The 22,559-nt window shown below is 47.9% G+C and overlaps 1 pseudogene; it reads left to right on the top strand.

Moving 5' to 3' along the window:
- Positions 1–8,849: 8,849 nt before the first annotated feature.
- On the top strand, positions 8,850–22,393 carry LOC129397439 (POU domain, class 5, transcription factor 1-like; annotated as a pseudogene).
- The last annotated feature ends 166 nt before the right edge of the window (positions 22,394–22,559 follow it).

Raw genomic sequence — 22,559 nt, 5'->3', positions numbered from 1 at the left:
TGGTATCTCATGCTTGTAATCTCCTTACTTTGGGAGGCCGGGGTGGGGGGATCACCAGAGCCTAGGAGTTTAAGGTTACAGTGAGCTAGGATTGCACTACTGCACTGTAGCCTGGGTGACAGAGCAAGACCCTGTCTGTAAAAAAAATAAAGATCTAATTAGCTTTTATTGGTGATTCATGAACTGAGCAACATCCAGCCTACAAAATAGACAGAAGCTCTACCAGGCATGGCAGAGCAGTAGGTTTTTCTAAGGCAGGCAGCTTGACCAGGAACAAGGAAACAGCATAGTGGAAAAAGTGGATTGGTTGGCCGGACGCGGTGGCTCATGCCTGTAATCCCAGCACTTTGGGAGGCCGAGGAGGGCAGATCACAAGGTCAGGAGATCGAGACCATCCTGGCTAACATGGTGAAACCCCGTCTCTACTAAAAATACAAAAAAAATGAGCCGGGCTTGGTGGCGGGCGCCTGTAGTCCCAGCTACTCAGGAGGCTGAGGCAGGAGAATGGCGTGAACCCGGAAGGCGGAGGTTGCAGTGAGCCGAGATTGCGCCACTGCACTCCAGCCTGGGCTACAGAGCGAGACTCCGTCTCAAAAAAAAAAAAAAAGTGGATTGGTTAACGTTAGGTTCCTTCGGGTTACTTTCCTTGCATGGCTTAAAGCAGAGGGGACTTCCTTATCAAGCAGCTTAGGTTGAATGGGCCCCTTTTGATTGGTTGCTGTGAATCTATTTTTTTGTAAAACTGACCTATTGGGGATTTGACTGTTGCCTCTCTCCTGATTTCTCAGAAGGTCAGATTTATTATTTTTTTTAGACAAGAGTTTTGCTCTGTTGCCCAGGCTGGAGTCCAGTGGCATGATCTCAGCTCACTGCAACGTTTGCCTCCTGGGTTCATGCAATTCTCCTGCCTCAGCCTCCCAAGTAGCTGGGATTACAGACATGCACCACCACACCCAGCTAATTTTTGTATTTTTAGTAGAGATGGGGTTTCACCATGTTGGTCAGGCTGGTCTCGAACTCCTGACCTCAAGTGATCGACCCGCCTTGGCCTCCCAAAGTGCTGGGATTACAGGCGTGAGCCACCACGCCCAGCCCTAAGGTCAGATCTTATAAGCAAACAGCTTAGGTTTCAGTTTGGTGACATGGAACCTTAGCATGAGTGACTCCATTTTGGGTCGGCCTGTGGGGGCCTAGTGTAGGAGGTGCTCAGTACAAATCAATGGCCTCCATTTGGCCAGGCACTGTGGCTCACACCTGTCATTCTAGCACTTTCAGGGGCCGAGGCGGGAGGATCCCTTGAGCTCAGGAGTTCAACACTAGCCTGGGCAGTATGATGAAACCTCTTCTCTACAAAAAAATAGTAGTGTAGTCCCAATTACTGGGGAGGATGAAGTGGTAAGATTGCTTGAGCCCAGGAGGTCAAGACTGCAGTAAGTCATGATGGCATCGCTACACGCCAGCCTGGGCAACAGAGTGAGACCATGTCTCATAAAACAAACAAACAAAAAAACCAAATCAATGGCCTCCCATAAATATACCAGAACCCTTTGTTTTTCTTTGATGCTGTTCAGGCTCAGAAAATGATACTCCGAAATATGCTGCTTTGGCATGCTGAGTGCTTTGAACTAAAGGAGACTGAAAGGTTCCAGAAGCAAAGTCTCTCTCTGACCTTCTCCTGCCCTCCTATCTCCCATCCCTCTTTCTCCACTGAAGTGAGAATCAGAACCCTTCTTCCCAAGGCAGGTTGTAGTAACTAGAATCCCACTCCCCCAGAGCTAGCCACAAAATCTAGAAAAGTTACTCTGTCTAGGCTGGGCACGGTGGCTCATTCCTGTAATCCCAGCACTTTGGGAGGCCGAGATGGGCGGATCACCTGAAGTCAGGAGTTCGACACCACCCTGGCCAACATGGTGAAACCCCGTCTCTACTAAAAATACAAAAAAAAAAAAAAAAAAGTTGGGCGTGGTGGCACACGCCTGTAGTCCCAGCTACTCAGGAGGCTGAGGCAGGGGAGGTTGAGGCAGGAGAATTGCTTGAACCCAGGAGGCAGAGGTTGCAGTGAGCTGAGATTATGCCACTGCACTCTAGCCTAGATGACAGAACAAGACTCTGTCTCAAAAAGAAAAAAAAAAAGAAAGAAAGAAAGAAAAAAAAAGCAAGGTTACTCTCCTCTTCTCCCTTGAAGACCCTCATTCCAGAAGAGTCCTGCTGATACCTAGGGCAAAGAAATGCTACACTGAGAGACCAAGAAGAATTTGAACCTTACTGGGTTTCTTCCCCTCAGTGTATTACTATTAGATCACACCCTTTTTGTCCAATCATGTTTCTACATGGCTGTCCATTCTTCATTCAACCTAAGCATACAAATAGTTTTCCCTTGGTCTTTAGGTCTTCATTTCCAGAAGCTCCTGTATTGTGTAAAATGTTGTAAATAAGTTTGTTATTATTTTCTCTTGTAATTCTGTCTTTTGTCATAGGCATGTTGGCCATGACCTTTATGATTGGTGAGGAAATATATCACACCTTTCCAACACTTCAATGCACAAAAGTTAATTTCAATGTGGTCTAATTTGTCTTTTTTTTTTTGAGACAGAGTCTCACTCTGTAGCCCAAGCTGGAGTGCAGTGATGCAATCTTGGCTCACTGCAACCTCCTCCTCCAGAGCTCAAGCGATTCTCGCCTTGGCCTCCTAAGTAGCTGGGACTACAGGAGCACGCCACCATTCCCAGCTAATTTTTCTGTATTTTTAGTAGAGATGGGGTTTCACCATGTTGCCATGGGTGGTCTCGAACTCCTGAGCCCAGGCGATTCACCCGCCTCAGCCTCCCAAAGTGCGTGAGCCACCACACCCGGCCCCAGTTTGTCTATTTTTCTTTGTTGCCTGTGCCTGTAGTGTCATAGCCACAAAATCATCACCAAATCCAAAATCATGAAGCTTTCCCTCCATGCTTGCTTCTAAGATTTTTGTAGTTTTAGCTCTTATTTTTTTTTTTTTTCAGGCGGAGTCTTGCTCTGCTGCCCAGGCTGGAGTGCAGTGGCGCGATTTTGGCTCACTGCAACCTTGGCCTCCTGGGTTCAAGCGATTCTCCTGCCTCAGCCTCCCGAGTAGCTGGGATTATAGGCGCACATCACAACACCTGGCTATTTTTTTTCAGTAGAGACAGTTTCACCATGTTGGCCAGGCTGGTCTTGAACTCCTGACCTCAGGTGATCCACCGGCCTCAGCCTCCCATAGTGCTGGGATTACAGGCGTGAACCACCACGCCTAGCCAGCTCTTACTTTTATGTCTTTGAGAGTGTATTGTGTAGTGAAAACGCCCTGTAAACCACATCTTTCCTCTACTCTCACATGACAACAATCAACAACATCAAGACTTCTGTGACCAAATGTGTGGGGGGTTTTCCCCACACATCAAGCAGTGGACACCAGGTAGGTGTCCTCTAATTCAGTTCCGACACTATCTGATAGTGTCAGATCTCACAGGTTGATTGCTCATTCTCCAAGACCACCCTCTCCCCCAACACCAGTGGCAAGTCCAGACCAGAACTCCAGAACCTTTTTTTTTTTTTTTTGAGATGGAGTCTTGGTCTGTCACCCAGGCTGGAGTGTGCAGTGGTGTGATCTCGGCTCACTGCAATCTCCGCCTCCCAGGTTCACGCTGTTCTCCTGCCTCAGCCTCCCGAGTAGCTGGAATTACAGGCGCCTGCCACCACGCCTGGCTAATTTTTGTATTTTTAGTAGAGACGGGGTTTCACCATGTTGGCCAGGCTGGTCTCGATCTCCTGACCTCGTGATCTGTCCGCCTTGGCCTCCCAAAGTGCTGGGATTAGAGGCGTGAGCCACCGCGCCCGGCCTATCTTGGATTTTTATGGAAGCTTCTTGCCATCAGCATTCCTTCCTCCTTCAGAGTATATATAAGATGGGACCTTCTCATGGGAGGGTCTGAAGACCCACAATCAGAGAGGTGGGGAACACTGGAGAACATTAGAGTGGAAGGAGGGCAGGAGAAGGTCAGAGGCCTGCTGTGAGGCCTAACATACCCAGCATTGTAACAAAAGACTGTAACAAACGCTATAGAGTATGCGCCAGGAAACGTGGATCAGTATACATCAAAACACCACATATGTAGATTTTATAACTTGAGTGGTCTTTAAGAAACCTAAATCCAGATGTCACTCTCTGCTGAGAAGTTTGAAGTTTCTCATCTTTTAAAAATCACTATCCAGGCCAGGCGCAGTGGCTCACGCCTGTAATTCCAATGATTTAGGAGGCTGAGGTGGGAAGACTGCGTGAGCCCAGGAGTTGGAGACCAGCCTGGGCAACACAGTATGACCTCATCTCTAAAAAAAATTAAAACTAAATTTTAAAAAATCACTATCTTGGCCAGGCCTGGTGGCTTATGTCTATAATCCCAGCACTCTGGGAGGCTGAGTGGGGCAGATCGCTTGAGCCGAGTTTGAGACCAGCCTGGGCAACATGGTGAAACCCCATCTCTTACTAAAAATACAGGCTGGGCGCAGTGGCTCATACCTGTAATCCCAGAACTTTGGGAGGCCGAGGCGGGTGGATCACAAGGTCAGGAGTTTGAGACCAGCCTGGACAATATGGTGAAACTGTCTCTACTACAAATACAAAAATTAGCTGGGTGTGGTGGCGTGCACCTGTAGTCCCAGCTACTCGGGAGGCTGAGGCAGAAGAATCGTTTGAACTCGGGAGGTGGAGGCTGCAGTGAGCCGAGATCATGCCATGGCACTCCAGCCTGGGTGACAAAGTGAGAATCTGTCTCAAAAAAAAAAAAAAAAAAAAAAGAACATACAAAAAGAATTATCTGGGTATGATGGCACACGCCTGTAGTCTCAGCTATTCAGGAGGCTGAGGTAGGAGTGCTTGAGCCTTGGAATCAGAGGTTGCAATGAGCCAAGATTGCACCACTGCACTCCAGCCTAGGGCAAATACAGGCCCTGTCTCAAAAAAAAAAAAAAAAAAAAACCACTATCTTTTAAAATTATGTATTTATTTTTTCATTTTCCCAAGTAACCTTTATTTTACTTAAATAAATCACTCTCTTTATCCTAGCATATGGGGCTCTACATGATCTAGTTCATACTCCTTGATTTCATTCAATTTTAGGCATCTGGCCTCATCATGCTCTTCTTCAACCATACCAAGCGCATTCCCACGTCGAGGAATTTATACTTGTTCTTTCTGCCAGAAGCACTCTTCTCTTGGGGTCCCAGATCAAGTATCACCAACTCAATGAGGTCTTTTCTGACCATCTTCTCTAAAGTATCAACTGCATCTCTATCCCCTTATCCTGATTTTGTCTTCTTCTTAACATTTACTACCACCTGACGTATTTGTTTGTTCATTGTGTCACCCCACAAAAATGTAAACTCTGGGAAGGCAAAGATTTTGTTTTGTTTTGTTTTGTTTAAGACAGGGTCTCACTCTGTCACCCTGGCTGGACTGCATTGACTCAATCACGGCTCACTACAGCCTCAACTTCCTAGGCTCAAGCAATCCTTCCACCACAGCTTCCTGAGTAGCTGGGACTATAGGCCTGCACCACTGCACCCAGCTAATTTTTTTTCTCTCTTTTGTTTTTTGAGATGGAGTCTCGCTCTGTCACCAGGCTGGAGTGCAGTGGCACGATCTCGGCTCACTGCTACCTCCGCCTCCTGGGTTCAAGCAATTCTCCTGCCTCAGCCTCCGGAGTAGCTGGGACTATAGGCGCGCACCACCATGCCCAGCTAATTTTTGTATTTTTAGGAGAGATAGGGTTTCACCATGTTGGCCAGGATGGCCTCGATCTCTTGACCTTGTGATCCGCCCGCCTCAGCCTCCCTAAGTGCTGGGATTACAGGCGTGAGCCACCACGCCCAGCAAATTTTCTTCTTTGTAAAAAAATATGATAGAGATAGGGTTTCGCTCTGATGCCCAGTTAAACTGCGGTGATGCAATCATAGCTTACTGCAGGTTCAAACTCCTGGGTTCAAGGATCCACCTGGCTCAGCCTCCCCAGTAGCAGGGTAGAAGGGACCACATGTATGTGCCGCCATGCCTGGCTTTTATTTATTTATTTATTTTTTGGTAGAGATGCATCTTGCCATGTTGTCCAGGCTGGTCTCTAACTCCTGAACTCAAAAAAATCCTCCCACCTCCCAAAGTTCTGGGATTACAGGTGTGAGCCACCATGCCTGCTAAGGCAAAGGTTTTGACCTCTCTTTCTGTAGTAAGACCTTCAATTTATATCTGAATATATGAATGCGCAGAATAAAGCCTTACATGCTGGCCAGTGGACGAGCAACTTCTTGGTCATACTTTTAAAAATGAGGCAGATGTGGCTGGGCACGGTGGCTCACACCTATAATCCCAGCACTTCGGGAGGCCGAGGCGGGCAGATCACCTGAGGTCAGGAATTCGAGATCAGCCTGATCAATATGGAGAAACCCCCATCTCTACTAAAATACAGAATTAGCCAGGTGTGGTGGCACATGCCTGTAATCCCAGCTACTTGGGAGGCTGAGGCAGGAGAATCACTTGAACCCAGGAGGCAGAGATTGCAGTGAGCTGAGATCTCGCCATTGCACTCCAGCCTGGGCAACAAGAGTGAAACTCCGGGACCAGGCGCAGTGGCTCAGGCCTGTAATCCCAGCACTATGGGAAGCTGAGGCGGGTGGATCACGAGGTCAAGAGTTCAAGACCAGCCTGGCCACGATGGTGAAACCGTCTCTACTAAAAGTACAAAAATTAGCTGGGCATAGTGGCGGGTGCCTGGAAGCCCAGCTACTTGGGAGGGTGAGGCAGAGAACTGCTTGAACCCGGGAGGTGGAGGTTGCAGTGAGCTGAGATCATGCTACTGCACTCCAGCCTGGGCGACAGAGCAAGACTCCATCTTAAAAAAAGAGGGGTATGCCTTTTTTCTTCTCTTCCAGCTTTACACTGGCTGGGATTGGATGTGGTGGCAACCAATTTTTAGACTATTTAGGTGATGGCAACTCCTTGGAGGTTACAAAGCAATCAGACAGACAGAACCTGGGTGCCCCATGATTTCTCAAAACAGAGCTGTCAAGAAGCTTGCGGCCGCACGCGGTGGCTCACGCCTGTAATTCCAGCACTTTGGAAGGCCGAGGCAGGCAAATCACCTGCAGTTAGGAAACATGAATAATGTTGTTTAATGAAATTTTACTGTATCGCTCACCTATCTACTCTCCAATTTGTTCTTCTAACAGAACCCTGATTTGTTCAGGACAACAATGTGCCCAGATAAAGAACTTCATTTCTCAGTGTTCCTTGGAGGGAGAAGTGGCCAAGTAATATAATATGGTTCTAGGTAATGAAGTGTAGGCGGAAGCTACTGGGTGGGGCTTCCTGAAAAGTTCATAAAAACAAGGGCTGACTGAGCTGGCAAGTATGGTTTGCCATTTTCTCTTCCCTTCTACCCTGTCTGAAATGCGGATGTGATAGAGGAGGTAACAGCCATCTTATGACCCTGAGGTGACAAGAATGAGGATGATACCCACAGGGTAAGGATGACTGGGCAAAAGTACAGAAGTAACATTGGCCCAATGGCTCCATGATGTGATTTTACCACTCTGGACTTCTTGATTATGAGAAAATTGAACTCTATGCTTGGCTAAGGCATTTTATGTTGAATTTTATTTTATTTATTTATTTTTATTTATTATTATTATTTTTTTGAGACAGTCTCGCTCTGTCACCCAGGCTGGAGTGCAGTGGTGTGATCTCGGCTCACTGCAACCTCCACCTCCCAGGTTCACGTCATTCTCCTGCCTCAGCCTCCCGAGTAGCTGGGACTACAGGTGCCTGACACCACGCCCAGCTAATTTTTTGTATTTTAGGTAGAGACGGGGTTTCACTGGGTTAGCCAGGATGGTCTCAATCTCCTGACCTCGTGATCCGCCTGCCTCAGCCTCCCAAAGTGTTGGGATTACAGGCCTGAGCCACTGCGTGCCCGGCCTTATGTTGAATTTTCTATCAAAAGACAGAAGGGCTGACCGAGTGCAGTGGCTCACGCATATAATCCCAGCACTCCAGGAGGCTGAAGTGGGCCCAGGAGTTTGAGGCCAGCCTGGCCAACATGGCGAACCCCCAACTCCACCAAAAATACAAAATTAGCCAGGTGTAGGGGGACATGCCTGTAGTCCCAGCTACTTTAGAGGCTGAGACTAGGGAAGGTTGCTTGAGCCTAGGAGGCCAAGGCTGTAGTGAGCCATGATTGCTCCACTGCACTCCAGCTTAGGTGACAGAGCAAGACGTTGTCTTAAAAAAAAAAAAAAAAGTATGCAGTAGCCACTTCATATTAAAGTATGAAGATGAGCCTCAGAAACAGTGGTTTACAGGCAACTGTGAAATGAAACAGTGCAGGTGGCTGTTGGCAAAGAGGCATCTCGGCAATAGCCTGCAGACCATATCTGCCTCCTGTGGAGGCCTTGCCTTTTCCCCAACAGAGACAGGAAGCCTGTCTCTGAGGTCCGTGGACCTGCCATCCCTTCAACTTCTCACTGTAGGCTTCCTGTGTTAACTGTCACCCTGCAGCAACCCACTCCTGCCTCTTGACCAGGGAAACTCTTCTGCCTGAGGGCAGTATTAATTAGTTCTTTACCTTTGAAGTTGAGATATTACAGAATTAAACACCACTTATTAAGTGCCTACTGCATACCCTGCACAAAGTGCTTTACATATATTAATTCTAATTATTATTCTCACAGTGACCCTATGAAACAGGTTTTGTGATTCTCACCTTAGTTATGTGGAGACTGAAACCAAGAAAGGTTAAGTACGGCCAGACATGGTGGCTCATGCCTGTAATCCCAGCACTCTGGGAGGCCAAGATAGGTGGATCACCTGAGGTCAGGTTCAAGACCAGCCTGGCCGACATGGTGAAACCCCATCTCTATTAAACATACAAAAATTAGCTTGGTTTGGTGGCGCATACCTGTAATCCTAGCTATTCAGGAGGCTGAGGCAAGAGAATTGCTCCAACCCAGGAGGCAGAGGTTGCAGTGAGCCAAGATCGAGCCACTGCACTCCAGCCTGGGCGACAGAGTGAGACTCTGTCTACACACACACACACACACACACACACACACACACACACACACACACACACACGAAAAAGGAAAAAAAAGAAAGGTTAATTAACTTACTGTAGGCTCCACAATAAGAATCTAAATTCTTTCCACGTGGCCTCTAAGATGATGAAAAAATAAGAGCTCTACAGAACTAGCATATTTTTAAGTCCTCAAAAAGTCTCAGAGGCAAAAATGTACTTTATCGAGCAACTGAGGGATTCCCCGAAACAATTATAGCTAATATTTACTGAGCATTTAGTACAGGTAGGTAACTTGGCTAAACTTTTATTAGCATATTTAATGCCTTCAACAACCCAGAGTGCTATGTGTAATTATCCCATGTAAGAATGCCCTCTTGGCCTGGCGAAGTGGCTCACACCTGTAATCCCAGCACTTGGGGAGGCCGAGGGGGGCGGATCACCTGAGATCAGGAATTCCAGACCAGCCTGGCCAACATGGCGAAACCCCGTCTCTACTAAAAATACAAAATTAGCCAGGCATGGTGGCACATGCCTGTAATCCCAGCTACTCGAGAAGGTGTGGCAAGAGAATCGCTTGAACCTGGGAGGCAGAGGTTGTAGTGAGCCGAGATCGTGCCATTGCACTCCAGCCTGAGCAACAAGAGCAAAACTCTAACTCAAAAAAAATAAATAAATAAAATACAAAAATTAGCTGGGTGTGGCCAGGTGCAGTGGCTCACGCCTGTAATCCCAGCACTTTGGGAGGCCGAGGTGGGCGGATCACGAGGTCGGGAGTTCGAGACCAGCCTGGCCAATATGATGAGACCCCATCTCCCTAAAAATACAAAAATTAGCTGGGCGTGGTGGCACGTGCCTGTAGTCCTAGCTACTAGGGAGGCTGAGGCAGAAGAATCGTTTGAACCTGGGAGATGGAGGTTGCAGTGAGCCATGATTATGCCACTACACTCCAGCCTGGGCAACAGAGCAAGACTCCATCTCAAAAAAAAAAAAAAAAAAAAAATCAGCTGGGCGTGGTGGCACGCACCTGTAATCCCAGATACTTGGGAGGTTGAAGCAGGAGAATCACTTGAACCCAGGAGACAGACGTTGCAGTGAGCCGAGATCGCACCATTGCACTCCAGCCTGGGCAACAAGAGTCAAGAGTGAAACTCCGTCTCAGGAAAAAAAAAAAAAAAAAAAAAGAATACCCTCTTCTCCAGTGCCTGGCACACTAGTAAAGGCTCAGTATGGTTGTTGCTTTAGGATGGAGGACTAACACTTCTTTCAAGTTCAAACAGGCGATTTCCAAACTCAATGCCAATTCTGAAACTGCTACTACTTATTTTTCAGGCAGTGGAAACCCCTTTCTGGATGATTCTAAGGCAGAATTTGGCTCAAACTCTCAATGTTGCCACTGTTTTCGATATTAACCCGAAAAGCCTAAGATATACCAAAATCAGAAGAAGCCATTGAGACTATGTATGCTTACAGTAGAAAGGCATTCAGCATCAGCAAATAGGTCGAGTGCCTCCTGCTTCCCCGGCCAAATTTTCTGACCCCCCGCCAACAAAAACTAGCTTTCAAGAGGGCTCAGGCTGTCACAGGGATTGGCATTCTTTGCTGTAAGTACTACAGTATTGACCTTGAAATTTTTATCCTTGAAAATTGAGTTTCATGAATGTTTATCAAATGTCTTGGTTCCAGGTTAAAAAAGTTTTTTTTTTTTTTCTGTGTGTTAGTCTGCCCTTATACCCTTATAAAAGAACTTGTCTTTAAGCCATAATTTAAATATTTACAAAAAATTTAAAATTAACACCTGTCCATGGTACAAAGCTCAGAAAACCCAACGGTCTTAGATGAAAACTGTCTCCTCCCATCCTTGTTCCGTATCTCTCCATTCCCTTCCTTAGGCTGGGCGATCGCTATTACCATTACCGCTATACTATGCTTACACATTCATATCTTCATTTATGTGGGTCTTCTTGTTTAAAAACACAAAGGCATATCTATACACATTTTCCTGTGCTTTGCTTTCTTTCACTTAATTTATCTCAGAGCTGGTTCCACATTAGTACATAAACTGCAGCTTTGCTCTTTTTAACCGTGGCAGGCCATTCCTCTGAAAGATGGCCTCTGATTTATTTCACCAGTTCCTGGTTTTGCGGCTCAGGATGGGAAAAAGGAAGTCTGAGTGAGTCGCGTTGAGGTTATTAGGAATTGCCATGCTGCCCACCTCCCGAAGTGTTAAGAGGTAACATCTCATCGTCTCATCGCACTCCAATGGAGTGTCGCGAAGTTGCAACTCGGCCCCAAGGCGGCCCGCACTTCCACCCGCACACAAAGGCGGGCCGCAGCCCCGCACGCGGGGACAGGGCCAGCAAGGGGCGGGGACCCTCGGGGCCGCCGCCTCCGCAGCCCCGCGTGTGGGACCCTGGGGCGGGCCGCCATTTTGTGGTGCGGTCGCCGCCTCCGCCAGGAGACACCTAGCAACTCCGCAGCGGCCATCTTTTACAAGAAACCTTCGCTGCAACCGCTGCGTCACATCACCGCGTCTCCCAGGGACAGGAAAGCCTCTCCGTGTTTGGTGAAGCTTCAGGGGAAGCAGTCATCCTGTCCTCTCATAGGGCAAAACCCTCCATTGCCGTAGCCGTTCGGCTGACGTGACAAGAGAGGCGCAGGCCAACAGGGCGACTCCGCGCCCTCTGGCGGCAGTGCCGGAGCAGGGGCGCTGTCTTTGACCTATCCGGCATTCGGCTTCCGGGACCGCTCGGCGGCTGTGAATGCAGAGCTGGGGCGAGGTGGGGCTCGCTTCCTGGGACTGGGTGTGAGCTTGCGCAGTGAGCCATATGGGGGTCATGGCCTGGCGTGGGGGCGTGGCCGGGTGGGGCCGCTGGATTTGGTGCTGGAAAGCTGGGGAAGTGGTCGTGCGTTTAAGAACGGCCGGCCGGCGGGGTGGCTCAGGCATGTAATCCCAGCACTTTGGGAGGCCGAGGCGGGCGGACCACGAGGTCAGGGGTTCGAGACCAGCCTGGCCAACATGGCGAAACCCCATCTCTACTAAAAATACAAAAATTAGCCAGCGTGGTGGTGTCTGTAGTCCCAGCTACTTGGAAGCCTGAGGCAGGAGAATTGCTTGAACCCAGGAGGCAGAGGTTGCAGTGAGCCGAGATCGTGCCACTTCACTCCCCCCTGTGCAACAGAGGGACACTCCATCCCCCTCCCCCAAAAAAAAGCCCGGGCTGGGTGGCTTACACCTGTAATCCCAGTACTTTGGGAGGCCGAGGCAGGCGGATCATCTGAGGTCGGGAGTTCGAGACCAGTTTCATCAACATGGAGAACTCACCCATCTCTACTAAAAATACAAAATTAGCTGGGCATGATGGCGCATGCCTGTAATCCCAGCTACTCAGGAGGCTGAGGCAGGAGAATTGCTTGAACCCAGGAGGTGGAGGTTGTGGTGAGCTGAGATTGCACCATTGCACTCCAGCCTGGGCAGCAAGAGTGAAACTTTGTCTCTCTCTCTCTCTCTCTGGCACACACACACACACACACACGGGCCTCCTGTGGTCTCACTTGGTCCTCTTTGTGACAGTGCCATTGTTAGCATTTACAGAGGAGGAACTGAAGCTCACGGTTGAGCCTCTCACTTGCCCACTTTGCCAAACCCTGGTAGGGATGGGATTAGAGGCTCCTTGTCTTTCGTGAAATGAGACAACGATCTGGGGGATCGTTGGAAGGATTAAAATGAGTATTCAGATGACAATGCTGGATTCTTAATAGTGTCCTCTGTTAATAATAATAATAATGTAGTAGCAACAGTCACGTAGTCTTTACAGTCACAGGTGCATGTGTGTAGATGGGGTTCTCTCTGTATTAGCCAGGCTGGTCTCCAACTCCTGGCCTCAGGCTATCCTCGCACCTCTGCCTCCCTTAGTGCTGGTATTACAGATGTGAGCCACTGCACCGGCCTGCAGTTTTTACTACAACTCTGTGAGGTGATTAGTACTAGCATTCCCATTTGACAAATAAGGACAGTGAAGAAAGCAGAAGTAACTTGGCCAACGTCACAGAACAGCCATAGCAATTCCTGGGTGGTGTGGAGTGGAAGGCTCTGGCCTTAACTGCTACACATTGTCTCTGGTAACAAGGCCCTGCCTGAAGTATATTCCGGCTTCTAGAGGTTGCAAGGAAATGGACCACTCATCAGTTCTTGCAGCCTCCTTATGATCTACAGTGGGACTTCGCAAAGGCAGGCCTAGTAGGAAAACAAAGAGAAGAGGGTTGGAAGAAGGGAAGGATTGGGGCTCAGAAATTATGAGGGAATGGACTAGAAAGGATAGAAACAAAGCTCTTGGCCAGGTGCAGTGGCTCACACCTGTAATCCCAGCACTTTGGGAGGGCAAGATGGGCGAATCAATTGAGGTCAGAAGTTCTAGGCCAGCCTGGCCAACATGGTGAAACCCCATCTCTACTAAAAATACAAAAAAAAAAAAAAAAAAGAAAAAGAAAAAAAGAAAAAATGGGTCGGGAGCAGTGGCTCACGCCTGTAATCCCAGCACTTTGGGAGGCTGAGGCGGGCGGATTACCTGAGGTCAGGAGTTTTAGACCAGCCTGGCCAACATGGAGAAACCCCATCTCTACTAAAAATACAAAATTAGCCGGCCATGGTGGTGCATGCCTGTAATCCCAGCTACTCAGGAGGCTGAGTCAGGAGAATCACTTGAACCCAGGAGGTGGAGGTTGCAGTGAGCTGAGATTGCGCCATTGCACTCCAGCCTGGACAACAAGAGTAAAACTCCATCTAAAAAAAAAAAAAAAAAAAATTAGCTGTGCTTAGTGGCACATGCCTGTAATCCCAGTTACTCAGGAGGCTGAGGCAGGAGAATCGCTTGAACTAGGGGGATGGAGGTTGCAGTGAGCTGAGATCGTGCTACTCCACTCCAGCCTGGGCGACAGAGCCAGACTCTGTCTCAAAAAACAAAACAAAACAAAAATTAACCGGGTGTGGTGGTGCAGGCCTGTAATCCCAGCTAATTTGGAGGCTGAGGCAGGAGAATTGCTTGAACCCGGGAGGTGGAGGTTGCAGTGAGCTGAGATCCTGCCACTGTACTCCAACGTGGGTGGCAGAGCGAGACTCCGTCTCAAAAAAAAAAAAGAAAAACAAAGCTTTTGTCCCCATCTCCACCAGAAGTGAAGAAAAGAATGGCTTCCAGCTTGAGGAATGGGGAATGGGGATGATGGTACTACACTACTACTACTACTATTAAATACTACTGCTACTGCTACAACAGTACACATTCATATCTATTCTTAGAAGGTATTAATCCCAGAAATTCAGGCTGAGGTTGGGAAAAGTAGGTTCCTTATCCTTGGGAATCTGTTTACTTACCTATAAAACCAGAGTGTAGTAAACAGGAATCCCTGTCCTGGCTTCCTAGCCAGGTTGTTAGGAGGAAAGAGAGATTTGGTGTCCTATACTAGCATTCAGAATGACTTGTGATGGGACACTGTGTTTGCAAGGCTGGGGAAAGCGGGCTGTGATACCTACAAGTGGGAGTGTACATTTTTACAACTCCATGAGGAGGCAGGCTGGCATATCTGTTAACGTAACATTAATCCTTTGTACCAATCCTTTGATTAAGCACTTCAGGGCCAAGGAAACTATCTTACATATGTATTCCCCCATGTGCACAGACAAATGTAGAAAGAGGTACAGTTGAGGGCTGTTTGAATGGCAAAAGCATGGAAGCAAACTAATTGTTCATAAATAGGGGACTGGCTTGATTTTTGAAAAATGACACATCAAGCCTGAGCAACATGGTGAAACGCTGTCTCTACAAAAAATACAAAAATGAGCTGGGTGTGGTGGCAGGCACCTGTAGTCCCAGCTACTCAGGAGACTGAGGCAGGAGGATCACTTGAGCTGCAGAGGCGGAGGTTGCAGTGAGTGGAGATCGCACTACTGCACTCCAACCTGGGTGACGGAGTGACACCACATCTCAAAAAAAAAAAAGACACATTTGTTTAACAGGAATTCTACGCAGCCCCTCCCACAAAATAAAGTAGTACTGTTGTGGAATAAGCTCCAAGATTTATCACATATAATTATAATTATGACTGTGTTTGGCTGCAAATAACAATGTAGCCTTCTATAGTGCAAATAACAATTCAAATTACATTGCAAATAACAATGTAGCCTTCTATAGTGGCTTAAACAGACAAGGGTTAATCTGTCTCAAGCAATAAGTAGCAATAAGGGCAGGCACATCTGAGTCTTGTATGGGGCATTGGTGTGTTGTCAGGAATGCAGACTCTTTTTCTTTTTAAAATTTCAAAAGCCTTAGAAGGTCACAGTGGCACATGCCTGTAGTCCCAGCTACTCAGAAGGCTGAGGCAGGAGGATCGCTTGAGCCCAGGAGTTCCAGGCTGTAATGAGCCATGATCATGCCTGTGAATAGCCACTGCACTCCAGCCTGGGCAACATAGCAAGACCCCATTTCTAAAACAACTTTTTTTAAAATTTAAAAACTTTTTGCCTCATTTCACCAGATCCCTGGCTTGGGGAGCCTTCCTTCCCTATGGTGGGACACCTGGCTTTGGATTTCACCTTCTTGCCCCTTCCAGGTGGTGGAGGTAATGGGTCAGCGGGGCGGGAGCTGGACTTGGCTAAGCTTCCAAGGCAGGAATTGGGCCGGGTGTTGGGCCAGGCTCTGAGATGTGGGGGTTTCTCCCGTGCCCCCCACTGCATGAGTTCCGTGGGCAGATGGTATACTGTGGGTCTCCGGTTGGAGTGGGGCTAGTGCCCCAAGGTGGCTTGAAGACCTCTCAGCCTGAGGGCGAGGCAGGAGCTGGGGTGGAGAGCAACTGTGAGGGGCCTCCCTGGAGGCTTGCACTGCCCCAGCTGGTGCCATGAAGCTAGAGAAGGAGAAGCTGGAGCAAAACCTCAATGAGTCCCAGGATATCAAAGCTCTGTAATTTGCCAAGCTCCTGAAGCAGAAGAGGATCACCCTGGGATATATCCAGGCCCGTGTGGGGCTCACCCTGGGGGCTCTTTTTTTAAATGTTTATTTATTTATTTATTTATTTATTTTTGAGACAGGGTCTCACTGTCGCCCAGGCTGGAGTGCAGTGGCGTGACCTTCGCTCACCGCAACCTCTTGTTGTGCCCAGGGGTGTTAGAGAGAACGCCACACTTTGAGACGAATTAACAGTCCTTTATTAAGCCGGTGGCCAAAGAGACAGCTAACGCTCAAAATTCTCTTGGCCCCGAGGAAGGGGGTTGATTAACTTTTATACCTAGGTTTAGGAAGGGGAGGGGAACTCAAATGCAATAATTCTACAGAAGTAAAAACATGCAAGAATCAAAAAAAAAATGGTTACAAAGAGATAAACAATTTAAAAGACAAATAGTTACAAGAAGAGCAACGGTACCAGGTGCAAGGCTTTAAATCTTTCATTATAATTAGATATAGGGGGTATGCCGGACAGGAACTCAAGGCTTTATGTTGTTATCTCTTTGAGAAAAATCCTGGGAACTTCATACATTGTTGGTGCTAGTACCTCATCAGTTAATTGTGCTACTTTGAAATGCTGAGGATCTGCTTACACAGGTTAACTCCTTGCGGAAGGGGGTTGGATAAGGAGCCCTTAGTGTCTTGTAAATTAAGGGGTCAATTGGAGTTTGTCTGGCTTTCCCAGCTAGAGAGAGTCTTATTTATATGAGAAGCAAGGCTAGGTGATTAAAGAGACGAGCAGGATAAAATTCAAAGTAACGAGTTAGAGTAAAAACAAGGTTAGGCGTTTCACTGTGCCTCCTGGGTTCAAGCAATTCTCGTGCCTCAGCCTCCCAAGTAGCTGGGATTACATGCATGTGCCACTATGCCCAGCTAATTTTTGTATTTTTAGTAGAGACGGGGTTTCTCCATGTTACAGGCCAGGCTGGTCTTGAACTTCTGACTTCCCACCTTGGCCTCCCAAAGTGCTAGGATTACAGAAGTGAGCCACCATGCCCAGCCTCTGGGGGTTCTATTTGGGAAGGTGTTCAGCCAAATGACCATCAGCTGCTTTGAGGCTCTGCAGCTCAGTTTCAAGAACATGTGTAAGCTGCCTCCCTTGCTGCAGAAGTGGGTGGAGGAAGCAGCCAACAATGAAGATCTTCAGGAGATATGCAAAGCAGAGACCCTCAGGCAGGCCGAAAGAACAAGAACCCGGGCCAGTCGTGGTGGCTCACACCTGTAATCCCAGCACTTTGGGAGGCCGAGGCGGGAGGATCACGAAGTCAGGAGATTGAGACCATCCTGGCTGACAAAGTGAAACCCTGTCTCTACTAAAAATACAAAAAAAAATTAGCCGGGTGTGGTCACGGGCGCCTGTAGTCCCAGCTACTCAGGAGGCTGAGGCAGGAGAATTGCTTGAACCTGGAAGGCGGAGCTTGCAGTGAGCAGAGATCGCGCCACTGCACTCCAGCCTGGGCGACAGAGCGAGACTCCATCTCAAAAAAAAAAAAAAAGAACAAGAACCGAGTGAGAGGCAAGCTGGAGAACTTGTTCCTGCAGTGCCTGAAACCCACACTACAGCAGATTAGCCACATTGCCCAGCAGATCAGCCACATCAGCCAGTGCGCCCACAAACCCACACTGCAGCAGACCTCCAGGTTGGGCTGGAGAGGATGTGGCCCCAGTGTGGTTCTGTAACTGGCGCCAGAAGGGTAAGTGATGAAGCAATGACTATGCACTACAAGAAGATTTTCAGGCTGCTGGGTCTCCCTTATCAGGGGGCCAGTGTTCTTTCCTCCGGCCCCAGGGCCCCATTTTGATACCCCAGGCTATGGGAGCCCCCACTTCACTATGCTGCAAGGGGAAGCCTTTACCCCGTCTCTGTTGCCACTTGGCCCTGCCACGGTTTGAAACTGAGGTGCCTGCCCTTCTAGGAATTGGGGACAGAGGAAGGGAAGAAGCCAGGGGAGGAGAACCTGGAGTTTGTGCCAGGGCTTTTGGGCTTAAGTTCTTCATTCACTAAGGAAGGAATTGGGCACACAAAGGGTGGGGGCAGGGGGTTTTGGGACAACTGGTCGGAGGGAAGGTGAAGTTCAATGATGCTTTTGATTTTAATCCCTACATCATATATCACTTTGTTCTTAAAGAAACCTGGGACACAGTAAAAAATAAATAAAATAAGGCCGGGCGTGGTGGCTCACGCCTGTAATCCCAGCACTTTGGGAGGCCGAGGTGGGCAGATCACGAGGTCAAAAGATTGAGATCATTCTGGCCAATATGGTGAAACCCCATCTCTACTAAAAATACAAAAATTAGCTGGGCGTGGTGCCAGGTGCCTGTAGTCCCAGCTACTCAGGAGGCTGCGACAGGAGAATCACTTGAACTCAGGAAGCAGAGGTTGAGTGAGCCAAGATTGTGCCACTGCACTCCAGCGCGGTGGCTCATGCCTGTAATCCCAGCACTTTGGGAGGCCAAGGCGGGAAGATCACCTGAGGCCAGGAGTTCGAGACCAGCCTGGCCAACATGGTGAAACCCTATCTCTACAAAAAATACAAAATATTGGCCGAGTATAATGGTGCAAGCCTGTAGGCCCAGCTACTAAGGAGGCTGAGGCAGGAGAATTGCTTGAACCCGGGAGGCGGAGGTTGCGGTGAGCCGAGATCACGCCATTGCACTCCAGCCTGGGCAACAAGAGCTAGACTCTGTCTCAAAAAAAAAAAAAAAAAAGTGATGCCCTCTTAGAAGCCAGAGACCACTAGGCTGCCTTAGGTGGGGTGAATAGGCCCAGGTCAGAAATGGAGCAGGTCAAAACTCCTGTGCTGATCAGTAGTGGGATAGTGCCTATGAATCACCACTGCACTCCAGCCTGGGCAACATAGTGAGATTCTGTCTCAAAACAAAAGTTAGCTAGCTGGGCACAGTGGCTTATGCCTATAATCCCAGCATTTTGGGAGGCTGAGGCAGGAGGATCACTTGAGCCTAGGAGTTTGAGACCAACCTGGGCAACATGGTGAAATCCCATCTCTACAAAAAATACAAAAATTAGCTGGGCACAGTGGCTCACGCCTGTAATCCCAGCACTTTGGGAGGCTGAGGTGGGCGGATCACTTGAGGTCAGGAGTTCGAGACTAGCTTGGCAAACGGGGTGAAACCTCATCTCTACTAAAAATACAAAAATTAGCTGGACGTGGTGGCATGTGTCTGTAATCCCAGCTACTCAGGAGGCTGAGGCAGGAGAATCGCTTGAACCTGGGAGGCGGAGGTTGCAGTGAGCTTAGATCACACCACTGCATCCAGCCTTGGTGACAGAGCAAGACTCTGTCTCAAAAACAAACAAACAAACAACAACAACAACAAAATATATATATATATATATATGTAGCTGGGTGTGGTGGTGTGCACCTGTAGTCCCAGCTACTGGGGAGGCTGAGGTGGGAGGATCTTGTGAGCCTGGAAGCTGGAGGTTGCAATGAGTGCCCCTGCACTCCAGCCTGGGTGACAGAGCGAGACCTTGTCCCAAAAAAAAAAAAAAAAAAAAGTGGGCTAATGACCTTAATAGACACCTTAGCAAAGAAGGTCTACAGACAGCAAATCAAGCAGAAGAAAAGATCCTTCCTATCATCTATCATCAGGGGAATGCAAATTAAAACCATGAGATACCACTGGACACCTATTAGAATGGCCCAAGTGCTGACGAGGATGTGGAGCAACATTAACTGTCATTCATTGTTGATGGGAATGTAAAATGGCACAGCCACTTTGGAAGACAGTTTGGCAGTTTCATACTAAACTAAACATACCCTTACCATACAATTCATACAACTGTACTCCTTGGTATTCACCCAAAGGAGTTGAAAATTTGTGTCACACAAAAACCTGCACATGGATATGTATTCATTTATTCATAATTGCCAAAACTTGGAAGCAACCAAGATGTCTTTCAGTAGGTGAATGGATAAGTTCCTGTGGAAAATCCAATGTAATGTTATTTAGTGCTAAAACCAAAAGACATAGAAGCATTTTTTTTTTTTTTAGACAGGGTCTTGCTCTGTCACCCAAGCTGGAGTGCAGTGGTGCCATCACATCTCACTGCAGCCTCAACCTCTTGGACACAAGCAGTCCTTCTGATTCAACCTCCCAAGTAGCTGGGACTACAGATTTGCCACCATGCCCACATAATTTAAAAAAAATTTTTTTTGGTAGAAACTGGGCCTCACTATCTTGCCCAGGTTAGTCTTGAACTCCTGGGTTCAAGAAATCTCCCCACCTCAGTCTCCCAAAGTGCTGGGATTACAAGCGTGGACCACCACTCCTGACCAAGGAAACTTAAGTGCACATTACTAAGTGAAAGAAGACAATCTGAAAAGCCTACATACTGTATTATTCCAACGATATGACATTCTGGAAATGGCATAATTTATGGGGACAGTAAAAAGATCAGTTGGCCGGGCGTGGTGGCTCATGCCTGTAATCCTAGCACTTTGGGAGGCCAAGGTGGGTGGATCACCTGAGGTCAGGAGTTTGAGACCAGCCTGGCCAACATGGCAAAACTCCATCTCTAGTAAAAATACAAAAATTAGCTGGGCGTGGTGGCACATACCTGTAATCCCAGTTACTCGAGAGGCTGAAGAAGGAGAATCCCTTGAACCCAGGTGGTGGAGGCTGCAGTGAGCCGAGATCGCACCACTGCACTCCGGCCTGTGGGACAGGAGGGAGACTATCTCAAAAAAAAAAAAAAAAAAAAAAAAGATCAGTGGCTTCCAGGGGCTAAAGCGAGGTGAGATGGAAGAATGGATGAATAGGCAGAACACAGAGGACTTTTAGGGCAGTGAAAATACTGTGTAATGCTAAAGTGGTGGACGATGTATGTCATTATACATTTGTCCAAACCCATAGACTGTCCAACACCAGGACTGAGCCTCATGCAAACTATGGACTCTGAGTGATCAATGATATGCCCGGGTGGGGTCATCCACTGTGACAAATGCACCACTCTGCTGGGGATATGGACAGTGAGGAAGGCTGTGCATGCATGGGGGCAGGAGGCATATGAGAACTCTCTGTACCTTCTGTTCAATTTTACTGTGAATCTAATACTGCTCTTAAAAAATAAAGGCTTTAAAATGCAAATGTTAGCTTTACAGTCACATGATGTGGAGGAAGCCAGTCATATCACGTGAGTAAAATGACATGACAGTATGAGGGAAGAGGTGGAGGGGAAATATGATTGGGAGAGTACGCAAGTCACAGCCACCTCTGACATGGGCAGGCAGAAGGAGATATACACACAGCACATACACAGTGAGCTCAGAGGTCATCATGTTTGGCCAGGGGTGGTGGCTCATGCCTGTAATCCCAGCACTTTGGGAGGCTGAGGTGGGTGGATCACCTGAGGTCAGGAGACAGAGACCATCCTGGCCAACATAGTGAAACTCTGTCTCTACTAAAAAAAAAAAACAAAAAGCCGGGCGTGGTGGCGGCCGCCTGTAATCCTAGCAACTTGGGAGGCTGAGGCATGAGAATCCCTTCAACCCGGGAGGCAGAGGTTGCAGTGAGCCGAGATCACACCACTGCACTTCAGCCTGGCGAAAGAGTGAGACTTTGTCTCAAAAAAAAAAAAAAAGAAAGAAAGAAAGAAGAAAAGAAGAGATCATCATGTTCTGAGTTATTGGTAAAAATAGAAATAAAACCCATTTATGTAATTTTAAGGTTCTTTTTTTTTTTTTTTTTGAGATGGAGTTTCGCTCTGTTGCCCAGGCTGGAGTATAGTGGCGCAATCTCAGCTCACTACAACCTCTGCCTCCCGGGTTCAAGCAATCCTCCTGCCTCAGCCTCCTGAGTAGGTGGGACTACAGGCATATGCCACCACACCCGGCTAATTTTTTGTATTTTTAGTAGAGACGGGGATTCACCATGTTGCCCAGGCTGGTCTTGAACTCCTGACCTCAGGTGATCGGCCCGCCTCAGCCTCCCAAAGTGCTGGGATTACAGGTGTGAGCCACTGCACCAGGCTCAATGGAAAACGTTTTTCTAAAAAGAAGTGTTCTTATTTGAAGAAAAATAGCCGGGCGCAGTGGCTCAAGCCTGTAATCCCAGCACTTTGGGAGGCCGAGGCGGGCGGATCACGAGGTCAGGAGATCGAGACCATCCCGGCTAACACGGTGAAACCCCGTCTCTACTAAAAATATAAAAAAAAATTAGCCGGGTGTGGTGGTGGGCGCCTGTAGTCCCAGCTACTCGGGAGGCTGAGGCAGGAGAATGGCATGAACCCAGGAGGTGGAGGTTGCAGTGAGCCAAGATTGCGCCACTGCACTCCAGCCTGGGCGACAGAGCAAGACTCCATCTCAAAATAAATAAATAAATAAATAAATAATAATTTTTGTCTAATTCAAAGGTTATTTAAAGATTATTTATGAAATGAAGTAAAAGAAATGAGTAAATAAGGGACATATAAAGAAAGTATGAACCAAAAAGTATTTGAGACAAGTCTCAATCAATTTAGAAGTTT

This window comes from Pan paniscus, chromosome 2, assembly GCF_029289425.2.
Source record: "Pan paniscus chromosome 2, NHGRI_mPanPan1-v2.0_pri, whole genome shotgun sequence".
Lineage (NCBI taxonomy): Eukaryota > Metazoa > Chordata > Mammalia > Primates > Hominidae > Pan > Pan paniscus.
The sequence above is the reverse complement of the archived record's forward strand: the minus strand, read 5'-3'. Positions and strand labels throughout refer to the sequence as shown.